We start from the raw sequence: 27,716 nt of genomic DNA on the forward strand, positions 1-27,716 counted from the left end.
TATCATGAATTTCATTTTCACGCTAAATGACTTTTCTCCCTAACTGCAGAACAGCTGACTCACTATCGCTTATGTCCCCAAAGGGAGATTTTGCCTTCAACAAAAAGCGAAGTCTTTGGGGGAAATAAGAGTGCTCCCTGATTTAGGAAAGAAAAACAAAAAAGGTTTTCTTTTGTAGATCTGAGTATGTTTAGAAAGTTTTTCAGAAAGGAGAAGCAATTACGATTTGCACTCTGATGGTCTATATGCAAGACTTTCTGTATAGTTTTAATCAATACTTTTTTTTCTTAATGAAAGAGATGCTGGACCTCAAGCAATTTTTTTACATTCAAAACTGATGAAGCAAGCCCAGAGGCGCCAGGGCTCAGCACCAGCATAAATTAAGCATGGTTTTTAATTAACCTTAAACAGTTACTTTGGATATAGAGGCAGCTATTACTATGGTACATGAAGTGGATCTATAGTAACACTCATCATGTAGCATACTTCATCACAAAAGTATTTTACAAACTAATTCTCACAGCAGCCCCAATAAATATTATTGTAACTTGTGTCTTCTTCCTCATTTACCTGACTGACCTAAAGGAATGGGAGTCAGTGTCAGAGCCTGTATTAAAACTCTGAGTTCAAATGGTCTGAGCTTGGGTTAGACTATTACACTGGAGACTTTCAAATTATGGCCCACTGGGGAGTCTGTAAAGAGGAGGTAGAGTTCTAGCTGCTCCCCCTTTTTTCCAGTTGATAAATTGCATTACATAGCAACTAAAAATACCCATGTGATTTCCTATTTCCATTTCTTTGCCATGTAAGCTGTTACTGGTCAGTTAAATTAAGCATGTGCTTAAAGTAGAGCACTGTTTAAGTCTTTACTGAATAAAGATGGGCTTAGTTTAATCGAACTCAAGATTGGAGGTTAAGAAATTTCCGGAACTGGAGGCCTTGGGAGGAGGGGGAATCATGATCTCTGCAATCAAAAATGTCCCCAAATCTATTCACTTGGGGTATGTCTAAACTACATCCCTCTTTTGGCAGAGGGATGCAGATTAGGCAAGTTGACATTGCAAATGAGGCAGGGATTTAATAATCCCGTGCCTAATTTGCATAAAAATCGCCACCGCATTTTGCCATCTCAGCACTTTGTTGACAAAAAGCGGAAGTCTAGAGGGGGATCTGTCGAGAAAGAAAGCCTTTTTTGACAGATCCTGTAAACCTCCTTGCAGGAGGCATAAGGGATCTGTCAAAAAAGGCTTTCTTTCTCAACAGATCCCCCTCTAGACTGCCGCTTTTTGCTGACAAAGTGCTGAGTCAGCAAAATGTGGTGGCCATTTTTATGCAAATTAGGCACGGGATATTTAAATCCCTGCCTCATTTGCAAAGGTGACCTACCTAATCTGCATCCCTCTGCCAACAGAGGGATGCAGTCTGAACATACCTTTGTGGAAAAACTTTGGCCCTAGACACCACACGTCTCACCACATGTCATTCAGCATGAAAGCTTTTTTAAGTAAGAAATTTTTTTTAAATGATAAAACTATTACATTGGTTAATATTGTATTTTTAGTAATTTTTTTATTCTTTGACAAGGGTGACATTTTAAAAAAAAGACTTTAGTTTTCCTTTCATTTTTCATTTTGTCTTTTTAAATTTTATATGCAGCTTTGGATAACTGTCTTGTGGATATGTTTCTCTTCATGTATGTCACTCTTCATGTTTCCTTCACCTTTATCCTCTGCAGTGAGTTTGCCTAATTATTATAATAATGATTTGCATGGTATTTTCCCTTACTAGATACTGACTACATTGAAAAAAGTTCAATGTCCTTGCATAACAAACAAGTTTATTTTTGTACAGTTGAACTAACACATACTGCTTGCCAACTCATCCAGTGACTCATTGATGTGCTGCCAATATTTTAACAAGGGGCTCCCACAAAAATGTCACCATTAGCCTATGATAAAATCTGTTTCCTAGAGATGATGGTGGGTTTTTTTTTTTTCATAAAGGAGGGGCAAAGTCCTGGAAGTCTATTTAACTCAAAATCAGATAAACAACTTATATTGAGTGCCCTTTCTGAAAAAAGTTGGATTTTTGTCTCTGTGGCCATATCTACACTAGGAGATTATTTCAAATTTACTAAATTCGACTTCTGTGCATCCAGTTTTACAAATTCTACATTCTGTGTCCTCACTGTGGGGGAAAATTGAATGTGGATGCGCTACCTTGGAATCAGAGTCCCAGGAACCACTCTGGGGAGCAGCAGGAGACCTCCCGTAGGCCAATTAGTTCGAATTAGCAGCACCGGAGCACCCATAGTAATGTTGTTTCGAATTTTATATGTTCAGGAATAGGGTTATTTCTCATGGCCATGTCTACACTAGGAGATTATTTTAAATTTATTATGTTCGACTTTTGGGCACCCGACTTTAAATATTTGAAGTTTCATTTCCTTGCTATGGGGAAGGATCTAACATAGTCTGAGGCAGACTTTGTTATGGTGAATGTGCTACCTCAGACTCAGAGCCCCAAGGACTTTGGGGAGCTGTGGGAGGCTTCCCAGAGGCCAATAAGTTTCAATTAGCAGCACTGGAGCATCCATAGTAACATTATTTCAGACTTACAAGTTTGTGAGCATCATTATTCCTCATGGCCTGGCCTACGCTAGGGGATAAGTTCAAATAAGATATGCAACTTCAGTTGCGCTAATTTTGTAGCTTAAATAGAAGTATCTTAACTCAAGTTTTGGTGCTGTCCATACTGTGAGAATTCAAAGGGAGCACACTTTCCCTTTGACTTCCCTTACTCCTCACAGAAGCAATACTACCAGCATTGACCAGAGTGCCCCCTCAGTTTGAATTATTGTGTCTTCACTAGACCTGCAAACTCGAACCCTGGAAGATCAACTGCGGCTGCTTCAATCTTATCTTCAGTGAAGACCAGGCCCATGAATAGCAGAACCCCAGAGTTTGAATTCTGCGGCCTCTTATTCTGGAATAATGACCTTGGAAGTATAGATGGATCCTTTACAAAATCCACATTGGGAACCTTATTTCAGACTAAGGTTCTAGTGTAAAGCAAGCCTGAAAGTATAGGGTTTCTGATATTCACTTGTACTAAAGTATCTGATACCCACTTTAAGACCTATTTACACTTCTGGATAAGTGTACAGAAGTCTTAGTATAAATGGATAGTAGTGAATGTGTTGAGGGTATAGCACATTGATAATCTGAGTAATTCAAAATGAGTTGAGGATTATCACCTTATAGTGGGTTTTGAATATAGTTCCCCTTAAAGGCATGTTTTTAAAATATCTTAGTTTGATGCAATCTTATCCATTACAAAATGCAATAATGACAACAGCAAGTTGCCCTTCAGAAGTAGCTCAACATTCCTTCATCATTGGCTCTGATTCATTAGTCCTGCCCCAAGATGTATTGCTCACCATCAGAGAGGAAGGGGGATTACCCTACCTCCTTTCCTTGTTGTGACAAAAGCATAAACAAGTTTCCTTCTGCATGCCAGCCTGCCCCTTAGTGTGCCCTGAAAGCATGGGTGGCTGCTATAAGAGGCTAAGGTAGGCTAAGCGTCCCTAAACAAAGTGCCCCAGCCATGGCCCCACCCATGCTCCAACCGAGGCTCTGCTCCCTCCTGTTCTTTTCTCATCTGAGCTCCACTTGCAGGGGCACCTTGAAAGAGGTTGACATGCACGAGTAAGTTAGAGGCCAGGCCAGTGGGAGAAGATGTACACATGTGGTGGGCGGAGACCTCAGGGGAAGAGGCATGAGGTAGGGTCTTGCAAAGAGGCATGAGAGTTGGGAAGGCTGTCAGGGGAAAGAACAGATTGGAGGGTCAAGTGGAGCCAGGAGTGTAAGGTGGGTTGAGTTTCAGGGGGAGGTGGCCAAGCGGGAATGGCCTTGGGGCTGGGCCATGGTCTGGGTGTGCCCAGCCTCCCCAAATAGAGAAGCCATATGCCGCCAATGCCTGAAAGTGTCTGAAAACATCTCTAGATGAAGTTCTGTTGTATATGGGAGTACATTATAGCAAGTAATTAGGAGGATAAAATGGCAGATAATTTGTAATACAAATTATAGGGTAGCAATGTGACTAGGCAACAAAATGTTGCTGAAAAGCAACACTTGCAAGTGCAAAGTAACAAACATTTAAACAAACAATCCTAACTACACCAAAATGCTCAATAAGTGGCAGTAGACAAAAAGGCTAAAAGGAGGAGAGGAAATATGAGAAAGGAGAAAAAAGAAAATATTATGTATCACCAGTGTAACACAAAAAAAAGTGAACAGCATTCTGGGGTGTATCAGAAAGAGTGTTGCAAACAAGACACGAGAAATTATTCTTTCATTCTATTCTGCACTGAGAAGACCTCTGCTGGAATATTGTGTCCAGTTTTGGGCACTACATTTTAAGAAAGATGTGGTCAAATTGGAGAAAAGTCCAGAGGAAAGAAACAAACATGATTAAGGGTCTAGAAAACATGACCTATGAGAGAAATAGGGTTTGTTTAGTCTGGAGGAGAGAAGACTGAAGGGAGACATAGCAGTTTTGAAGTACACTCAAGAGTGTTATAAGGAAGAGGGTGAACGATACCTCTTAATCTCTGAGGATCAATGGGCTTAAATTGCAGCAAATGAGACTTAGGGTATGTCTAGATTACATGCTTCTGCTGACAGAAGCATGTAAAATAGGCTACCTGACATAGTCAATGAAGTGGGGATTTAAATATCCCCAGCTTCATTAAAATAAAAATGGCCGCCGTGCTGTGCCAGCTCAGCTGATCGTCAGCACAGCATGTGAGTCAGGATGTGGATCGGTCAACAGGGAACATCTTTGTTGACCGCTCCCTTATGCCTCGTGAAACGAGGTTTACAGGAGTGGTCGACAAAGGCTTCCCTTGTCGACCGATCCGTGTCTTGACTCGCACGCTGTGCTGACGATCAGCTGAGCTGGCACAGTGCGGCGGCCATTTTTATTTTAATGAAACTGGGGCTATTTAAATCCCCACTTCATTGACTATGTCAGGTAGCCTATTTTACACGCCTGTGTCGGCAGAGGCATGTAATCTAGACATACCCTTAGACTGGACATGAGGAAAACTGCCTGTCAGGGAACAGTTTGCCTACAAAAGATGGGGAATCTCAAATTGTTTTTAAAAACAAGCTAAATAAATATTTGTCATGAATGGTCTAATTATTAGTTAGCCCTGCCCAGGGGAGCCGTCAGCCATGCCAGGCCCCTAGGCAAGGTGATAGGGTGACTCCATGCGCCCAGAAGTGGCAGAGCCTCAGGCAGAAGAGGTGGGGCCTAGGGAAACTGGTCCTTAGTGCCACCCGGACATTCCCAGGCAGCCCTCAGAGTCTCTTGGAGCACTGCAGTGGTGCTCTAGCAGTGATTTAATGGTCTTGAGGCTCTAGGCACTGCCAACCACAGCAGCTGTCCCCCAGGGCAATTTCTCCCTTTTGTCCCTACCTGTAAGTGGGCCTGGTCTTGCTTTGAGTGCAAGGGACTGCACTAGATAATCTATTTGAGGTACCTTCCAGTGCTACACTTCTATGATTCTTTAATGTCACTATATGAATCCCTCTGTGTTTGCACCTTTATAATTTGTCCAATTCTAGTTACCCCCATCTCAAAAAGGATGCAAAATGGAAAAGATTCAGAGAAGGGCAACAAATGTGATCAAGGTATAGAACAGGTTCAAGGAGAAATTTGAAAGATTTAGGCTGTTCAGCTAAGAAAAGAGATCACTTGAGAAGGATGTGATAGAAGACTCTAATATCATGATCAATGTGGGGAAAGTGTTATTTACCATTGCACACAATAGAAAAAGCTGGAGTTAATACAAGAAGAAGTACCTATTCACACAATTAACCTATGGAATGTACTTTTTTTTTTTTTTTTTTTTTGCTGGTATAAATATGTTAGTTTCTGTTATTTCCACTCCAGCTCATGTGGTGAAGTAGGTTTTACCCATGAAAGCCCATGATACTAAGGTGCCACAGGACTAATTGTTTCCAACATTGCATTCATAGTGATGGCTAGTAGGAGGCAACTCCATATTTGGGGTGACCCTAAATCTCTGAATTCCAGAAGTTGGGAGGGGAAGTCAAGGGGGATCATTTCATTTTTCCCATGTTCGGTACACCACCCTGAAGCTTTGATACAGGCCACCATCACAGGCATTTCAGTGGGCAAGATGGACATACAGATGGGGAATTGAGGCACAGAGAGATTAAATGACTTGCCCAAGATCACACAGGAAGTCAGTGACAAAGCCAGGAGTTGAACCCAGATCTCTTGAGTCTCATCTAAAGGTTTCCCAGAAGCTTGATCATACTCACCCATGGAGTCTCACACCTGCTCTTTTCCTACCACTGGCCACATCCATCTCATAGACCACCATCACCATCGTGGCCATCTATTCTGACCTGCACATTGCAGGCCACAGAATCTCACTGATCCACTCCTGAAATAGACCCCTAACTTCTGGCTGAGTTAGTGAAGCCTTCAAATCATGATGTAAAGACTTCCAGTTACAAAGAATCCACCATTTACACTAGGTTAAACCTTCTACATCTTTTCCTTTCAACACACATGCCCTTTCCAGAGCTCTTTGTACAGGGACCATATGTCTACAACTCACCTGCAACCATCCAGCACTGGTAGACTCATGCTAGCATGCTAAAAATAGCAATGTGGCCATTGCACCTCCAGCAGAGACTCAGCCTAGCCACCTGGTAGATAGATGGGCTTGAAAACCTGATCTGTTACCCAAGACACATTGTCCATTCTGCTATTTTCAGTATGCTAGCACAAGTACAGCTAGCATGACCCTGCCTGCTCACTTGCTTACTCCCAGGGCCGTGCAGAGAATGCCAAAGAGTCAAAGTTTCCTTTTATTAGAAATAAAAAAGTTTAACTTCAATTGTCTAAATACACTCACAGTATTCTAAAAAACAATTCCTCTCATTCTCAAACTAGCATTCATCTTCTTGAGTACTTTCTAATTATATCAACCTAGGGAAAGCACAATCTAATGATCAAAAGACAGCAAAAATGAGGATCATTTGGTATAAATTGTTAAATATTGCACTTTCTCTCAGGATTTTAACCTTCCAAGATTATTATGTACAAGTGAACATTGATTGAAAAACACTTAGGGAAGCCTATTCATTTAGAGAATAATACTGTAGCTGTATTTAAAATTCCTAGCACTCTAGAGTATGGGCTGCAGAATTTTTTCTCCAAAGTACATCATATGAGCATAAGCATTTCAGTAGGTGTGAATATACTCAACTAATTCTCCATTCCAAGATAACGAGGCACTTTTTCCCCCTTAGCAATAATTGTTGTAAGTAATCAACTTGCCATGTATTGAGTGAGGCCTTCATTCTATTGTCTCCAATAAAACAATATTAATGCAAGTGTACGATAAGTTTGGAATAGATAATTTGCTACAAAGAAAACCTTTCGTTTTTCTCAGTGTGTGGGAAAGAAAGAGTGCAGAATTTTTGCAAGACAAGCTCTCCAAATTCATGAGAAAACATGATGGCTTTCAGTAGATAATACTTAATTTTGTCCATGTCCTGAAAAGAGGCATTGTGCAGGAGTTGGTAGGGAGGGGGAGTGAACTATGGATGGCTTATAGTAAAGAAAACAGTTTCAGTAGCCTGTGGAGTTTGTGGCCTTTTCTTTCCCTTAGGATACTGCAGACAGACAAACCACAAAAACATGAGCTAGCTTTTGGTTATGCTGATGGAAGAGGCTATTGAGTGGGGCAGAGGCAGGAAAGCCTTATTTTACATGGGATGGAGTAACAGGGTCAGGTGAAATTGACTTTGCTGTGTTTGCAAACTTTGGGGGGTTTTAATTAAATACTCCTGGGGAACTGAAACACTTAATCTGGAGCCAAGAGTGCAGAACGGAGGTGGCTATGTGTTTTCTAAGAATAATGAAACCAAAGAGCCACAGCCAAATTTTGAAGAGGATTCTAAATGTTGTTTAGAGGGAAAGATTACTGAACAAATAACCAGTAGCTGTTTGTCACCTTTCCAAAGCCCCACTGCAGAAAGAAGGTACTGAATAGTTCTTCTCATCTTTTTTCTTCTCCCTTTCTTTCAGATCAAGTCAAGCAGAATATAATTAAAGGCTTGATTTCCACTGAAATTCTCTATGTGAAATTAGGCCTTCTGAATCCAATCTTTCTTCAATCCTTCTTTTTTACAGTAAGCAATCAGTGTTTAATTACTTGGCTTTTACATAGTACAACCTTTGGGAACTTCCTGACTTGCTGAGTCTTCAAGGTGTGTTGTTCAGAATGTTCAATGACCCTGGTCACGTTGTTAACGCTTACAATGCAGGGCTCAGAAGAGAAAAAAGCCTGAGAGATTAATTTATAGATGAAGACTTTTGTTACATTGATTTAAGCCATGGATGCACATAAAATCACACATGAAATTAAAAGGGCCTTCTATTTGTAGCTGCCATCTGGATAAGTATAATACATGAGCAGGCACACATGCATGTTTTGTTTACATGAATTTTTACTTCATGAAAACACTTCCCTGGGTTTCAGTCTGTGTGGTTTCATCCTTATTTCTACCCCTAAATTATACCTTACGGTTTTGGATTCAAACACAAAATCTCAATGCAAAGCCTAATTAAAATCTAAGAGTTTTTACCAGGGTTGAGATAAAAACCAGACGAAACTGCTCATTTTGCATTATTTCAGAGAATAGGTTTCATGAGCTGGAAAACCTAAATGCAACTTCCAAGAGACCTAGGATCTGACTATTTCCTCTCATTTAGTGGTAAAAATCAGGAATCAATTGGACTGATTCTGATCTTATTTATACTGGTGTAATTCATTGTAATATGGGTTAAACATGTTTTAATCCACCTCCTGATTCTATAAACACTTACCAATATGCTTAGCTTGAACAGAGTCCAATAGGACTAATCATGTATTTAAAATTAAGCACAAGTATAAATACTTGCAGGATCGATACCTCAGCAAGAGAAGCGACAGGTTTGCAACAGCAAGACCCACCAAAACAGGTGAAATTCATATGTTTTTTAAAATGAAACTTTGCAGAGATATGGATTACATGAAGTTTGAAACATTGGATTGTTGGCTAATTGCCACAGAAATGTAGCTCTTGAACAAAATGACAGATCCCTCAATTACATATAATGAGGAAAAGAGTAACTCTTTTAAAATATTTTATAAATTAAATAGCGACTTTTGAAAATCTCTAAGAAAAAAGTTAATTACTTGACAGCAACCTGAGGTCAAGTCTGGACATTTGTATATATGTATAATTTCAATATTACTGTACTATGACTATATTCTATTATTCTACTTACAAAAAAATGAAATTTTGTTTTCAGATTAAGCAAGTCTAAAACACTTCTTCATGCAGGCTTGTTGCCTTAAATAACTTGGGAGTCTATCTTGATACTTTTTTCTAATCCTCAGAGAAAACATTTAATCTGATCTTGCAGTTCCCAGAAAGAGAATTTTTTTTAAAAAGGAATATAATAGGTATCATGTCCAGTGGGGATGAACCTTAAAATTGAGATTCAGAAAAACAATTCTGTGATTACATGCATATCAAAAAATTATCAAAAATATCTGGCTTTATATCTTGGTCCTATTGAAGTTACTAGTGCAAAAACTCAAGAGCTTCAGAAGGGCCAGATTTTCTTGCTAATAAGACCTCATGTGAATTTTCACCCAAAACTTGAACCAGACATATACTAAATCATATTTTTAACTCCAAAGTGTCTGCATTCAGCCACCACTGAAAGTATCAACATTCTATAATAATAATTATATTTTATTTTTTAGATATCAGGATTCCCAAGTTACCCAGGATTTAGCACCATTGAAATGTGGCCTCTAGCCTGGTCAGAGGATGTCAGAATACAGTATTCATTAAACATGTTCAGACAACTCCACTCCTGTTATTATGTAAAACATTTTGGATCCAGTCAAGCCTTCCTCAATCTCTAAATAATTTCCTTGTAATATGCTGGTAAGTCTTTTCAAGCTTTTCTTCACCAGTAAAGAAATTATCTGTCTCCTCTCCTCCTTCCCACCAGAAGCAATATCTTCCAGGTTTCTTCACTATCTGCTCATGATGGATAAGAACAGGGGCAATTTAGCTACTCAAACAAGCCTGATTTGTAGCCTGAAAGTAGAAGTCATTAGCAAAATGCTATTTGGCTATTGGCAGCTTAAACAATGATATATTATTTTCACTCATTGTAAGTAATTTCTTCACAATTCTTAGCTCTTTTTAAGAAAAATGAATCTAGAAAGTTTCCTCAGAAAAATGGAAAGACTTGAGAAATTTAAATGGCAGATTATAAAATATTGTCTTTACAGCTGTCTGATATCTAGTTGGTTAACACATTTTTGTCTACTTTCTTTTCCATGAGCTCTGGTCCTTTTTCAGAGGAACAAATGCAGCACACCAATGTATTTTTTATCAGTTTACGCTGGTTTAGAGCTTGAAATAACTTTTGGAAATAAACAGCTGATATAATTATATAGCCAGGGGAAGGTATTGCAATGCAATATACTGTAGTCTAAATTACTTGACTTTAAAATAAAAAACTGAAAGATGTTCTTGTGAACAGGAGTAAAAGAAAGAGATCCCTTTAAAATTTTTGCATTCCCATGAGACCAACCTGTCCTCTACAGAAAAGCTGTGGTAATTAGTTTAAATACATTAGATGATCTAGTTAAATGCTGACTAAGACTGTGTATATTCAAAATGAACTTTCAGAACAATCTGTATCTCTTCTACAATCATTCTTTTTAATCTCTATAGCTGTTTTATAGATTCCATAGCTGCAAATGGTGTGACTGAATGGTCTTTCAGCAAGAGCTGCCATTTGACTGATACTTCCCAGCAGGAAGTCTAGTTTGATGATGTAGAGCAGGAACAGCGAAGCAAATCCTATTTGCATGCATAAAAAAAGATACTGTAATGTCTTAGTTGTTGTCAGGTAAGCTCTATGGGCCTGTTTGTCCAGTCCTTGCTTATTTCCAACTCCTATTGAATTACAATGGAATATAAATTGTGTGAAGAATGCAAAATTTCTTATTTTTTTTAATTAACCAGCATTTATCTCACAATCACCATACCCTGGTTTTGGTGTGTATTGCCGAGCGGCAGCTATGTAAACAGATTGTCACAATTTTTATAGCTAAAGATCAGGCTTTTCTTGTTTCAATATCTTCAGGGTCTCTAAACTTATGCACTCAGGTCTTGCAAAGAACATGCCTGACATAAGAAGAGCTGTGGAGTGGTGACTGGTTGGCTTCAGGGCTAAAGGAGTATGTGTATGGGGTTCCCCACAGAATCATTCAATATCCACTGGATTCTTTCCTTGCTTCAAAATTATGGAGGGGCAATTGTTTCCACACATGCACTCTACCCATTAACATAGTATTTTGCTCCATGGTTGTCAAATTCCGGTAAGAGCTTAAAGAGATGGGATGGACCCATGTCACCAAATATAAACAGTTCTACCCCAGACTTTGCTTGTTCAGGCATGGTTGACTCTCCTCCTAACTGTATAAAAGTCTTTTATAGCCAACTAGGACACATGGCAGAAAAGTTAGAGAACTCTCTTGCTGTAACTTTTTTGTTTTTCCAAAAACAAGAATCCTACATTTAGGGAAAGTACTGCCTAATTTACTTGGCTTTTCACATTGAAAGAAAGACTCAAAGTTTACAATAAGTTCTATGTTGTTTCCTAAGAAAGAGGTAATCCTTATAGCTAAGGCGATAACCCTACAATAGCAAAAGACCTTATATGTTTGCTTAGCAAAGATCAATGCTCTCTAAGAAAGCCATATTGCTCTTTAAAAAAAGCTGTGGGATCATATAGAAAAGAATTTGAATGGCATTAAGGATAAAGATAACTATTTTCAGGTTTAAATAATTTAAGAAAACAAGTGGTCCTGTAGCACAGGGTTGGGCCAAAAACAGTCCTGGGCTGGATTTGGCCCGCCTAACAGTATGATCTGGCTCATGGACTACATCTGGCTGCTTTCTATTTATATCCTGCTGCCTGAATTTCCAGGTGGTGGTTCAGGCAACAGGATCCTATTCACATGGCTCACAGCTGCAGCACTACCTAGCAAGGACTAGAACCGTGAACCTTTTAAATGGATGTAGTGACGCCGGGTGGCTGCCAGTCAATACGGTAGTGGCAGGGTCAGGAGTCATGAGCCCTTTACTGTGTTCTTAATTAGAATTATAGGGTTGGAAGAGCCCTCAGGAGATCATCAAGTCCAGCCACTTGCCCAAGGCAAGACCAATCCCAACTAAATCAACCCAGCCAGGGCTTTGTCAAGCCAAGACTTAAAAACTTCTAGGGATGGAGATTCCACCACCTCCGTAGGTAACACATTCTAGTACTTCACCATCCTCCTAGTGAAATAGTTTTTCCTACTATCCAACCTAGACCTCCCCCACGGTAACTTAAGACCATTGCTCCTTGTTCTGCCACTCGTCACTACTGTGAACAGCCTTTCTCCATACTCATTGGAACCTCCCTTCAGGAAGCTGAAGGCTGCTATCAAATCCCCACTCACTCTTCTCTTCTGTAGACTAAACAAACCCAAATCCCTAGTCCCTAGCTCCGCCCCTTCTGGGGGTGGAGCCAGCCCATGACCACATAGTAAAATTCAGTAAGTGCCCCCCCTTGCAAAAATTATTGCCTGCCCCCGCTGTAACATCTAAGGCTATGGCTACACTGCACAGTTATTTTGGAATAAGCTATTTTGGAATAGTTATTCTGAAATAGCTTTTCCAAAATAGCACATCTACACTGCAGAGAAGACTCAAAATTAATCTGAGGTAGGCTTCCCTGATGTAGATGTGCTATCTCAATTTAGAACCCCAGTAGGAATAACTTAGAATGGCCCTGGTGAGGGTCTATTTCGAAATAGCAGAAGTGGAGCGTTTCCACATGCGTTATTTTGAAATAGCTATTTCAGAATTGGCATTATTCTTCATAAAATGAGGTTTACAGATGTCAAAATAAGCCATCCATTATTTTTGAAATAACAGAATTGCTGTGTAGATGCTCACATAGTTATTTCTGAATAACAGTTGTTATTCCAAAATAACTTTTCTGTGAAGATACCCCCTTACGGTATGTCTACACTACAAAGTTAATTCGAACTAACAGCCGTTAATAGGCACTACACATACAAACCGCTAGTTTGAACTTAATTCGAACTAGCGGAGCGCTTAATTCGAACTAGGTAAATCTCATTCTACGAGGACTAATGCCTAGTTCGAATTAAGTAGTTCGAATTAAGGGCTGTGTAGCCACTTAATTCGAACTAGTGGGAGGCTAGCCCTTCCCAGCTTGCCACTCTGGGCACAAACAAGGAAATTCTTCTGCCCCCCTCCTGGCCCCGGAGCACTAAAAGGGGCACTGTATGGCTACAGTGCCCGTGCCAGGTGCAAGCCTTCAAGCACCCAGCCAGCAGACCCTGCACCTGGCACAGCACGAGCCAGCCACCCGCTGCAATCCAGACCTCCGCCTCTTCCCAGGACCAGACTGGCGGCTCCCAGAAGCCTGCCTGGGGCCGCAAGAGGCGGGTGCCCGCCTGGTCTAGTGCAGAGATCATGGACCTCACCCAGGTTTGAGGGGAGGCCTCCAACGTCCACGACCTCTGCACTAGGCACAGGAAAGTGGCCGTCTAGGGCAGGATAGCTGACAGCCTGGCCACCAAAGGCCACATGCAAACCCAGGAGCAGGTCTGCATGAAAATCAAGTTGGTCCAGTGAGACCCCCGACCCTGAGCCCTGAGGTTAGAACATAAGAATGGCTGTACTGGGTCAGACCAGAGGTCCATCTAGCCCAGTAGCCTGTCTGCCGACAGCAGCCAACCCTAGGGACCCTGGAGGGGATGGAACGAAGACAGTGACCAAGCCATTTGTCTCATGCCATCCATCTCCAGCCTTCCACAAACAGAGGCCAGGGACACCATTTCTACCCCCTGGCTAATAGCACTCCGTGGACCCAACCTCCATGACTTGATCTACCTTCTCTTTAAACTCTGTTATAGTTCTAGCCTTCACAGCCTTCTTAGGCAAGGAGTTCCACAGGTTGACTATTTGCTTTGTGAAGAAGAACTTTCTTTTATTAGTTTGAAGCCTGCTACCCATTCATTTCATTTGGTGTCCTCTAGTCCTTCTATTATGGGAACTAATGAAGAACTTTTCTTTATGCACCCTCTCCACACCACTCTATCATATCCCCCCTCAGTCTCCTCTTTTCTAAGCTGAAAAGTCTCTTTAGCCTCTCTTCATATGGGACCTGTTCCAAACCCCTGATCATTTTAGTAGCCCTTTTCGGAACCCTTTCCAAGGCCAAAACATCTTTTCTGGAGTGAGGAGATCACATCTGTACACTATACTGAAGATATGGCATACCATAGTTTGATACTTCCTCTCCTTCTTCTTCCCCTGGCTTCTCCCTTCCAGCTCCCTCCTCCCAGGTTTCCCCCTCCCCACTTCCACCCTGTTTCTTTCCCTCTCCCACCTCCTTTTCCCAGTCTCCTCGAGTTTTGTTTAATAAGGAGAGTTTCTATTTTTGAACACACGTGTCCTTTATTTTGTACATCAGGAAGGGGGGCTAGGGAGGGGTAAGTGGAAAGAGGTGAGGGAGGAATGGGGTACGAGCCCCCGATGGGGAGGACTGGGGTGGCTCTGCGGGCTCCTCGGGGTGGAAGCTCTCCTGCAGCTCCCTGATTGACCCCCCCAGATGGCAGCCTGCGGCAAGTGCAGCCAGGCTGATGGCCGAGTGCTATGACGTGTCGAGTGTGGGCACTCAGGTCACTCCAAGTCAGGACTGCTTTGCTGTCCCTCATTGAGGTAGACCAGCAAGCGGGGAACCATGAGAACTGTCTGTCCGGGGTAGGAGTCGGGTCCCTTTAAGCACAGCCCTCGGCTAGCCTGAGACAGCAGCTCCACGCTCTAAGTCCTAACCTGATGCCCTGCCGGCACTGCTTCAGGCCAGCCTTAACTTCGGTTCAGGGTCCACTCAATGTGGACATGCTAGTTCGAATTAGCAAAACGCTAATTCGAACTAGTTTTTAGGTCTGGATGCACTAGTTCGAATTAGCTTAGTTCGCATTAACTAATTTGAATAAAGTTAGTTCGAATTAGTGCTGTAGCGTAGACATACCCTTAGAGACTAACAAATATATAGACAGTATTATGAGCTTTCGTGGGCACAACCCCCTCCTTCATATGTGAATTCAGATGAGAGAAGTGGTTGTGCCCCTGAAAGCTCATGATTATATATAATGTTAATCTCTAAGGGTATGTCTACACTACCCTCCTAGTTCGAACTAAGAGGGTAATGTAGGCATACCACACTTGCAAATGAAGCCCGGGATTTCAATTTCCCGGGCTTCATTTGCATAAGCGGGGCGCCGCCATTTTTAAAACCCCGCTCGTTTGAACCCCATGCAGCGCGGCTACACGGGGCATGAACTAGGTAGTTCGAACTAGGAAGCCTACCTAGTTCGTGCCCCGTGTAGCCGCGCTGCACGGGGTTCGAACGAGCGGGGTTTTAAAAATGGCGGCGCCCCGCTTATGCAAATGAAGCCCGGGAAATTCAAATCCCGGGCTTCATTTGCAAGTGCGGTATGCCTACATTACCCCCCTAGTTCGAACTAACGGGGTAGTGTAGACATACCCTAAGGTGCTTCAGGGCCACTCATTTAAAAAAAAAGTTACAGACTAACACAGCTACCCTTCTGAGATTTTTATTTTCAAGTTAGTTGTAGATTTAGTTTGAGACTAACTTAATACTAGTAGAATTATTTCCAATATAAGTAACAATTATCTGCTGATTAAGAAAGAAATGGCTAAATATTGTAGGAAAGAACTTTCTCATCTGCCATGGCATTTGTCTTTCTTATATATCCCTGCATTGATTATTCAGGCCTATCAGAGGGCATTTGCATGACATAGCAGTCTTTACTGTTAAAAGTCCTTTTCCAATATCCATTAAAGGCAATGAAAAGGCTTCCGTTGACTTCATCATGGGTTGATTCATGCCTTAAGGTCCTGAAGCAGTTAAACACACAAGTAACAGTAAGCAGTCAATAGAACTGTGTGCCTAAAGGTATGCCCATGCTACCATGTTTGCCTTTTTGAGTTTTGGATCAGACCCATAGCAATGAGGCATGAATTCCCTAAGTGTGGGGACATATGGAAGTACCTTATCAATTTCTGGCCTGCCCTTCTTGACCTGAAGAACAGAGACTCTGATACCCTTTTTTTCTCTCTCTCTCTCTCTTATAGTCAATCCTGAGCTAATTCTTTAACAACTCACCTAAATCAGATAGCTGAGAAATAATAACAATTCAAGGTCTTTAAGGAAAAATGCTCCTTTGTTATAGGATAAGATAGTTGAATAACAGAGTTTATTTATGCAGGTGTCCCATAATGTGAATAAACTGCCTCTACCCCACAATTAATCAAGACAGAGAGCCTGATTCCCATTAAAATGTTTTTCTTAATTTTAACTAAGTAAAAATGGGTGAGTGTCCTACATATGAAGAACCATTTTGCAAAAATATTACTTTTATTCCTGTCAAAATCAAGTTTAAATATAGAAAGGTGTCAAATTATTCCCAAATATTATAAATAGAAAACACATTGCAAAAAGTATAGCAGAGAACATCACACTTATGTCAGCACTGTTTAAATTATTGTCATAAACTGGATATCAGATACCTACTGTCTGACTTAATAGCAAGTAACTGATCTCAGGAAAAAAAAGTAGTTTCTCCTTTATATGATACCTATCACATTGCATTAAATCGTCTCTGTATCATTACACTGTGCAAAAAAGAGCACTTGCTTGTGTTACATTACAAAACAATATAAGTGACATTATGCAAGAGGACAGCTATCATTTGAAGAAAACCAGACTTTCTGAAAATCAGCCCTTATTATTGGGCTCATTAAGCAGCCTTATAAAAATATATATCTCCCACAAAAATAAGCTGTACACAATCTTCTATTGATTCTACTGTGGATAAAAGGCACAAAGATAAACTTTGAACAGAATTATTGTACTAAAGTTTAGAATGTGGCTCTAGATCATAGAATGGGATCGAAGCCCCATTCCTTGCACACTGTCACTGAAATTAAACACTGAAATGTACAAAGTAGTACACATTGTGTAATTGGGATTATTTTGTTGGGTTCTCCTACTCAGAAAGGGTATGTCTACACTACAAAGTTAGTTCAAACTAACGGACGTTAGTTCGAACTAACTTTGATAGGCGCTACACTAGCGCTCCGTTAGTTCGAATTTAATTCGGACTAACGGAGTGCTTAGTTCGAACTAGGTAATCCTCATTCCACGAGGATTAAGCCTAGTTCGAACTAGCTAGTTCGAATTAAGGGGTGTGTAGCCCCTTAATTCAAACTAGTGGGAGGCTAGCCCTCCCCAGCTTTCCCTGGTGGCCACTCTGGCCAACACCAGGGAAACTCGTCTGCCCCCCTCCCGGCCCCGGACCCCTTAAAGGGGCACGGGCTGGCTACAGTGCCCGTGGCAGGTGCAAGCCTGCCAGCACCCAGCTAGCAGACCCTGCACCTGGCATGGCTCGAGCCACCCACCCGATGCCCCCCAGCCTTCCCCCTCTTTCTGGTACCAGGCTGGCGGCTCCCGGGAGCTTGCCCGGGACCGCAAGAGGCAGGCACCTGCCTGAGTTAGTGCGGACATCGTGGACCTCGTCCACGACCTCCGCACTAGGCACAGGAAGGTGGCTGGCTAGGGCAGGAGAGCTGCCAGCCTGGCCACCCAGAAGCTGGAGTGCATGAAAATCAAGGGGGTCCAGTGAGACCCCCGACCCTGAGCCCTGAGCTTACAATGGCCGTACTGGGTCAGACCAAAGGTCCATCTAGCCCAGTAGCCTGTCTGCCGACAGCAGCCAACCCTAGGGACCCTGGAGGGGATGGAACGAAGACAGTGACCAAGCCATTTGTCTCACGCCATCTGTCTCCAGTCTTCTACAAACCTTGGGCAGGGACACCACTCCTACCCCCTGGCTAATACCACTCGATGTACCCAACCTCCATGAATTGATCTCACTTCTCTTTAAACTCTGTTCTAGTTCTAGCCTTCACAGCCTCCTGCAGCAAGGAGTTCCACAGGTTGACTCTTTGCTTTGTGAAGAACAACTTTTTGTTATTAGTTTGAAGCCTGCTACCCATTCCTTTCCTTTGGTGTCCTCTAGTCCTTCTTTATGGGAACTAATGAAGAACTTTTCTGTATGCATCCTCTCCACTCAACTCCTGCTTTTATAGACCTCTATCCTGTCCCCCCTCCGTCTCCTCTTTTCTAAGCTGAGAAGTCCCAGTCTCTTTAGCCTCTCTTCATATGGGACCTGTTCCCAACCCCTGATCATTGTAGTTGCCCTCCCCTCTCCCAGCCTCTCTCTTCCCCTCTCCCACCTCCTTTTCCCAGTCTCCCCCAGTTTTGTTCAATAAAGACAGATTCTATTTTTGAACACAATTGTCCTTTATTTTGTACATCAAGAAGGGGGGCTAGGGAAGGGTAAGTGGAAGGAGGTGAGGGAGGAATGGGGCACGAGCCCCCGATGGGGAGGACTGGGCTGGCTCTGCAGGCTTCTGGGGTGGATGCTCTCCTGCAGCCCCCCAATTGCCCCCTCTCCCCAGATGGCAGCCTGCGGCAAGTGCAGCTGGGCTGATGGCCGAGTGCTGTGATGTGCCCAGTGTGGGTACTCCGGGCACTCCAAACCAGGACTGCTTTGCAAGCGGGGCACCCCTGAGAACTGTCTGTCCGGGGTGGGAATCGGGTCCCTTTAAGCGCAGCCCTCGGCTAGCCTGAGACAGCATCTCCACGCTCTAAGTCCTCCTCTGATGCCCTGCCGGCACTGCTTCCGGCCATCCTTAAGCCTGGTTCAGGGTCCACTCTGTGTGGACATGCTAGTTCGAATTAGCAAAACGCTATTTCGAACTAGTTTTTTAGTCTAGATCCGTTAGTTCGAATTAGCTTAGTTCGAATTAACTAATTCGAACTAAGTTAGTTCGAATTAACGTTGTAGTGTAGACGTACCCAAAGAGAGTTTGGAGTGACCATGTATAAGTTCTCTGTGAACTTCAGCTCAATGCACAGCAGTACTCAAAAAGTCTAACAATGTTAGGAAACAGATATAAAATAAGACCAAAAATGTCATCATGCTTTTATATAAATTCATGGTGTGGCCATACCTGGAATATTGTGTCCAGTTCTGGTTGCCTGATCTTAAAAAGGATAGCATAGAACTGGAAAAGGTTTGGATAAAGGTGACAAAACAAGGGAGGAGAGACTAAAAAGATTAGATCTCTGCAAATTACAGACAACTATGGATTGGTAGGTTAGAGGTCCATTAAAATCATGAATGGCCTGGAAAACTGAATGGTAGCATATTATTTATGTTGTCCCACAATATAATAAGATGTGGCCAACCAACAAAATTAATAAGTAATTAAGTTTAAGACAAACAAGAGGCAGTACTTTTTCATACCATGCTCATCTAACCTGTTGTCATTGTCATGGGGTTTTGTGATGGCCACAAGTATAACTGGGTTAAAAAAAGAATTAAATAAGTTCATGGAGGGTAGGTCCATCATGGCTATTATCCAAGAGGGTCAGGGATGAAACCCCATGCTTGGGGCAACTCTAAACATCTGACCACCAGAAGCTAGAAAGAAAAAACAAAAGTGGATCATTCCAACTAACCTATTCAGTGCACTCTCCATGAAGCTCTGATATAAGCCCCTGTTGGAGACAGGACACCGGGTTAGATTGATCTTTGGTACGTCTCACTAGAGCAGTTCTTGCATTCTTACATCTCTTTCCTTGAAATCTGTTCTCCAGATAACAGCCTTCCTGTTTAAGGATCTTTTTCTGTTATAAAGGCACAAGAATGTGTTTGCTCTGGGGGAGACACACTGTTCCCATGGGAACCTTAAGAAGGAGTCATATCTCCTTCAACTTTCGAGCACACGGGAAAGTATGCCTGTTGTATCACACTTATGAATGATGTTGCAGGCAGTGCCTCTCTCTGTAACTGGCTTGCTATGTTAGTTGTTGCTCAGGCTGGGGATGGACATGACCCAGCTTATTTGAGGTGATGTTGGTGTATCATATAACACACAGGCACCTGGATTTTTCTGACAGCCTCCACATTACTTCGGGGACAGAATAAATATCATTGCAGTCCTGCACCTGCTAGAGGAGCTAGCCCATATTTAACACTTATGATTTGTCATTCAAGGATTGTAGTCATTTTTCTACATTTTATACATATTTCTGGAATTTCATTCCTTCATACATTTAAGGCCTTCTTTGTCTGCCCATGGTTCCTTTCCATTTTTGTCCCTCTAACAGTATGTGTGAGATCACACATGAACAGTTGCAAGCCCAGGGTAAATGGTATTGCTTTACTTAGCAGTGTCTAATGCTTATTTTACCTAATTATTAAAATTAACTGGATAGTCCTAACATTTAGTTTATGTGATGTTCCAATTTTGATTTTAATTTTTTTAAAGAATTCCTTCAGTGATTCCACAAGACTAAACAAGCATTATATCAATTTTATATAATAGGAGTAGTAGGTAAGCTTGTAGTTCAGTAATAGTGGTAGGAAATATTGCTAGCTCTATAGAATCATGTGGTTTTCTGTTTTCTTTAATTATGTAAATTCCTTCACTTGCATCAGTTGTGTATTGCAAAAATACCTTGTTTTCCCACTTCCCCCCAAAGATGCTGGACTCAAGACTTCATCTGTTCTCCTCTCCCACTCATATTCCAGCCTGCTTTTCCCCATCATCTTCTAATCTTGTTTGCCAAGCCAATGTTAAGTTCCCTTCTTGTAATTCACTTTTTCTGTTATGTGCCCAGTAAATAATATATTTACAACTTTACGCTCAGTCTGGCTCTTGGATCTTAGGTATAAGATCTTCAGAGGATGGATTATATAAGCATAGAAATATAGGTCTTAATAAGTCATCTAGTTCATCTAGTCCTGCACTGACACAGGATCATTTATATCTAGACCAGTGCATATGTCTTCTAAAGGATACATTTGCCTAGTTTTACAACATAAAAGGCAGTAGTAAAGTCAGTATAAACTAAAATTTCATACAATGTATGTTATAATAATGTAAGTATAATATTTTTATCTCTAATTTTGTAGATAAGTAGTTTTTACATGAGGTAAAAGTTGGGGTACACATGACAAATCAGCCTCCTGAAAAGGGTACAGTAGTTTGGAAAAGTTGAGAACCCTTGACCTAGACCATCCCTGATAAGTTCTTATTTAACCTGTTCTTATAAACCTCCAATGGTACTGATTCCACAGGCTCTCTTGGAAATCTATTCCCATGCTTAACTATCCTTAGCATTAAAAAGCTTTTCCTAATACGTGACCTAAATCACCCTTCCCGAAGATTTAAATGATGATTTCTTGGCCTTCCTTTAGGGTACGTCTAGACTACTGCGTTTTGTCAACGGAAGTTTTGTCGACAGATACTGTCGACAAAACTTCCGTCGACAATTTGTGTCCAGACACATGGAGTTCTGTCAACAAAGCAAGCCGCTTTGTCGACAGAACTCCGTAGTCTGGACGCAACGTTACAGGCAATAACACCTTCTGTCGACAGAACTCTGTCGACAGAAGGTGTTTTGCCTCGTAAAATGAGGTTTACCAGCGTAGACAAAACCGCGGAGTTCTGTCGACGTTATGTCGACAGAACTCCGCGGTAGTGTAGACGCTGGTATTGTTTTGTCGACAAAAGTCCACTTTGGTCGACAAAACTAGGTAGTCTAGACACACCCTTAGTAAGCATGGAAAACAATTGATCACCCTCCTTCTTATAACACCCTGTAATATATTTAAAGACAGTTATCAGATTGCCTCTCAATCTTTTTTTCTGGAGACCAAACATGTCTAATGGCTGTATTTTGTTACTTTTTTTTATTTTTAATTGTTCCTGATAGATCAGATTTTCAAAACCTTTTATTGATTTTATTGCTGTCCTCTGGACTCTCTCCAATTTGTCTACATCTTATATCTACCAATGTATTTCTAGAGGTCCTAATATGATGGGGTCTTGATCCTAATTGGGGCCTTTTGGGTGAAACCAGAATATTAATAATAAATAATATTGTGTTTCAGTTTCCTGCTCATAAAATGGGAATAATGGTACTTACCTATTTTATAGGAATGATGTGACACTAACTTTGCTACTAATAGTAAAATGATTTGAGATCTTTGGATGGAAAACTCTCTCTATGTTATTATATGATTCATGTAAAAAACAGACACACAAACTAAGTGTGTATCCACAATATAATGTGAAGTGTTATAATATTATAATAATAATTATTATTATATTATGCAATGGAGACAAAAGAAACAGAAGTACTTGGTACAAAACTTAGGAATGTAGAATCATTTAGAGTCATGCAAGAAGCTAGTCTACAGTTTACCTTAAGGTGTAAAAGGAGAGATGACTAAACAGAAAGAAATTTACCCATCATGATGATATGTGAGCATTACTGATGCTTATGCTTTAATACACAAAAGCAAATTATGATCCTGTCCTGAACCCAGGATCTTTTGGACTAGTCTTTAGAAAACAGCTGTTCCTTCCTTCCCAGAGATACCCCAGGAATGAGCTGCCAGGGCTTGATTTACCTGTTTGCTTTATGTTACACCACTGCTATATGCCAGCTGAAAGGTTGGGTCCATTTTATGTGATCGGGTTTTAATGTGGCTTATCCAGTTTTCTGTCCACAGCTGAAACCTAGAATACATTAAAAGTACTGTGCCTCTATTATATCTTTCTTCACAAGTCATCCTTTATTTACATGATTGTCTACTTGCATATATTCTACTTGCATATATTCCAGTACAATTACTCTAAGAATTTGTTCTGCAGCTTCAAAGCTTGATTACCTTTACATGCCAATACTTTTCTGCTATGATGCATTTTCATAAGGTCTATCTGCATCTTTTTAGCAGTACAACAAATTGGCCTAAACAAGTGGTAAGACATATCTGCTTGTAACTCAGGCCTGGTCTACACTAGACCTTAGTACAAAATTAGTCCCCCAAACTCGATTATCTAAGCAATGAGTCCACACTACTGAGCCCATTATTCCAGAATAAGGAGATGTGGAATTAGAACTCTGTAGTCCTGTTTTTCACGGGGAGTAACACTATTCCTGAACTTGTAAGTCTGAAATAGCATGTGTGTAGATACTCCAGTGCCGCTCTAACTAATTGGCCTCCAGGTGGTCTCCCGCAGCTCCAGAGTGCTTCCTGGGGCTCTGGGTCCAAGGCAGGCTCTATTAATGTGGACATGCTACCTGGGACTACATTCCATTCTTCCCTGTAGTAAGAACACGGACCTTGGAATTTGCAAAATCGGATGCCCAGAAGTCAAACTTAGTAAATTTAAAATAATCGCCTAGTGTAGACATGGCCTCATTGTTTGTGCTGTGTATCTGACTCAGGGTATTTAACTGGAACATGACCACTTACAATAGGGCCATCTCTGTTAAGTATTATACTATATGGCTTATGGCAGGATTTCTCAATTTTGTCTTTTGCCTCTCCATCATAAAGATAAATTGGAGGAATCTCTATTTTCCACCTTTCAATGTATTTTTCAGTTCCAAGTGGTTAGACTGCCATTTGAATTTGCCAATTATGATACATTATTTTATAGACTACTGGGCACACCTATAAAAGATGCATTTTAAATTCTAATCCTTCTGATTAACTTGTTCAGACTCAGAATCCCCTTCCTTGTTTAGCTCTGGTAATTGGCATTCAAGGAGGTAGCGGAATGCCCCTGCCATTCTGATCACTGGTGACCTTCAGTATGAATTAACTACAAAATCCATGTCTGGCAGTTAATTGAACGAAGCTGTGGAGTTGTAATGGTAATGGTTATGATTAGTGTATAACATGCCATAACAGTAATGATGTAATCTTGATCTCAGAGGACTTAAGTTTGAATCCTAGGTGGTGTTTATTCCAAGGAAGGGATAAATGACAAATAATGCACTGAAAATGGGGGGGGGGGGGGAAGGAAGGGGAGTTTCATTTTCTTTCCAACAATTCAAAAGGATTAAAAATGTTTAATTGGATATGAAATATTGGTGAGCAACTTTTCCCCTCTAAACAGTGTGTTTCTTTGATGTAGATGGAACAGTCAGCATCCCTTCAACAATCCTTTCATTTGTGTCTGAGAAGGTGTTGTCATGTGCAGCTGGAATTGAGGAGTCAAATTAAAAGTCGGCTTTCATCATTGTTCCAGGGCATCAGCCACTGTGTATGTTTAGATAGGACACATGCTGAGCATGACATGTATGTGCAGACAGGCTAAGAGGCTAGTTTTTTGTTGGATGTTTTCATAGCCATTGCAATAATGAGATTAGTGATGCACGAGCTGATCATGTTTCCTTTAGATGTTCCATTTTGTATACTAGTGACAAATATGAACTGAGCAGCCAGAAAAAGACATTTGGTAAGTGAGCATGATGTGGAATGGTATATCTAAGCACACACTGTATGCAAGAAAGGAAGAGCTTTTGTAAACTGAATGGCTCCCGCTGGGGTTTTAACATTAGAGCCCATAGATAAAAAGAAACTGTCTTTTGTGAGTGTGCTTCTGACTCTATAGCCTATTTACATGCTTGTTAGAATATGACATCTTGCAAATCCACTCCATAAGGCATGTTGCTAAACCAATAAATGAGAAAAAATGAACCATTTCATAGCTGGTACATCAGTCCAGTTACCACCTTGCTGATGAACTGAAATTGAACGTTTGTCCAGAAACTGGAAGTAGGGTTTCACAAAGTGCTGTCAGTCTAGTTTAAGGATAATGTTCTTTGCATTGCTGTGATTCACTGGTACAACTTATGTAAGCGCATTCCTAGAATCCTTCTGCATATATTGATGGATTCTCTATGTAAATGATACTTGATACTAATGAGAAATGGGAACCAGCTTAATGGAACTGAAGAGGAAAGCTTAGAAATAGCACTGATGTAATAGTCCAGCTATTAGAGTAGTCACATATCTGCATCACAGATGCTACATTAACCTTGCTAGTGCATCATCTAATTCAGCAGAGCCTGATGTACTCAAACTGTCTCTTCTCAGTAGGTTTGCAATAGAAATGAACTCTTGGTAAAGAATCATTAAGGTTGCAGCATATGTTTGCTGTGTGTAGTCAATACGAAAGCATGTGTATGTGTGTGTACACAGAGAGAAAACGTGAAACATAACATGAATATGATGTATATGATCCATGTCTAGGACTTTTATGCAATATCATAATACACTAAATTAATTTTATTTATTTATTTATTTATCATCATGCATGAGGAGTGAACTACTCCTTTGTGGGATACTCTGAGTTTTCCTTTTCAATCTGCCTTTATATATACTCTTTTACCATTCAAACAATTCCAGATATGTTTGTGGTTTCATGGTTACTCTGGTTAAGTTTTGTGAAGGTTTTCTAATTTGGCCAAAATTAATCTGTTGCTGACTGCAATATAATATAAAATGGCTAGTGTGGTGGAAGGTTTGACCTATTTAGAAACACCTCTCTGTGATACCTTAGGTGCTAGTCTGCCCTCGCATAATTCAAATGCACTTAGTTCTGTGAGACTGAAATTACTGCATTTCCAGAAGCTGTTGTATATACTTTAATGTAATCTGTTAAATAAGTAAACACTTTTTAAAAATACTAATGTAGATGAGACCTACTGTTCCACTCAGCAAGAATTTACTTTGGATTCCTGGGTCCTGACTCAGAAACTGATGCTAACTACAAGGGTGCCATTTCAGGAAGGTGGGGGGGGAGGGGCAGCAGCCATGTGCTCTGGGACATGGCTAGCTTTTCATCCGGTTCCCTGAACTATCAGGGAGTGAGTGGAAAGTACTTGTGTTCCATGCATGACTTTCATACCAGGCTTGTGAAGGGAGTTCACCATCCAGGTGTGAGAGTCATGCACAGAATGTAAGTACTTTTCCCTCACTCCTGATAGTCTAGGGAACGGGATGAAAAGCTAGTCATGTCCCAGAGCGCATGGCTGATGTTTCCCCTGCCCTCCTGAAATGGTGCCCTTGCCTGACTAGTGCCAAGTTCCCTGAAGTCAGAAACTGAAGTAAATAGGAAATAAGGAAGCAGGATACTTCTCATGATCAATTCTTGATGTGCTGTAGTCGCAGCCATACTGGTATAAGTAGCAGGTGGATAGGAGAAAAGCAAAAAGGCTACGTCTAGACTGGCATTATTTTCCGGAAATGCTTTTAACAGAAAAGTTTTCCGTTAAAAGCATTTTTGGAAAAGAGTGTCTAGATTGGCACAGATGCTTTTCCGCAAAAGCACTTTTTGTGGAAAATCATTCATGGCCAATCTAGACATGTTTTTGCGCAAAAAAGCCCCAATCGCCATTTTCGTGACCGGGGCTTTTTTGCGCAAAATAAATCTCAGCTGTCTACACTGGCCCTTTTGTGCAAAAGTTTTGCGCAAAAGGGACTTTTGCCCGGATGGGAGCAGCATAGTATTTCCGGAAAAAGCACTGATTTCTTACAGTAGGAAGTCAGTGCTTTTGCGGAAATTCAAGCAGCCAGTGTAGATAGCTGGCAAGTTTTTCCGGAAAAGCGGCTGATTTTCCGAAAAAACTGGCCAGTCTAGATATAGCCAAAGACTGTTGAAAGAAAAGAATAGGTGTCTTTGGCCAACAAACATTTTCAGAGACTTTGCAACTGTATAACTTTCAAGATTTGATTCTCCACTTCTGAAAAGATTCTGAATGACAGAGATAGGCCCTGAACCTGATCCTGAATAAGTTTTTACCTATGACTGAGTCATCCCATTTTTTGTCAAAAACACAGCCAGACTTTCAAATGAACCATTTGAATATGTGTTCCAGGTCATTTATCATGTACATCACCTAGCACAGTTAATTTGTTTGATGATATTTCTGGGTTTTTTTTGCTTTTTCTCAATACTTTCAAAAATTAGCTTTTTAATAGCAAAAGGGATAGGAGGCCCAATGGGTTAATGAGTCCATTCACCTTTCATGATCTAAATTCCAATCTTGTTTAGGATGCAGATTAAAAGGTTTTAGTGTTATCAACTCTCTCTTTAGCGTGAATTTATTTATCTGACCAAACCTCCAGGTGTTTTGGGCACAATTTTCCACTCCGCTCCAGGAAGCTTCAAGACTCTGATTCTGCTGCTGTCAGGTGCTGGGTTCATGTCATATGAAGTTTTTACTTCCATTAGCATTAGTGGGAACTGGTAGGAACCTTGATAGCAAGCAGGAATGTTGCAAATGAAAATAAAAGTGCGTTCACTTGCCAGCTGTTTGAAGCTTTCAGAGCACCTGCTCACACTGTGCCTGATTCTAGGCTTTGCTATCAGTCCCTCAACCTCATTAGCACTAAATTCATCCCCCAAATTAACTAAATAAAAAAGGAGCATGACAGTACTTCTTATTAATTGTTGTGTCCAGTAATATCTGGCTGGAGTGTTTAAGACAGAAATAAATGCTTTATTTTTTTTTCACAGTACAGCAATTTTTAAGCAAAAGCTGAAAATAGT

The sequence above is a fragment of the Pelodiscus sinensis genome, chromosome 9 (genome assembly GCF_049634645.1).
Source record: "Pelodiscus sinensis isolate JC-2024 chromosome 9, ASM4963464v1, whole genome shotgun sequence".
In the NCBI taxonomy this organism is placed as follows: Eukaryota; Metazoa; Chordata; order Testudines; family Trionychidae; genus Pelodiscus; species Pelodiscus sinensis.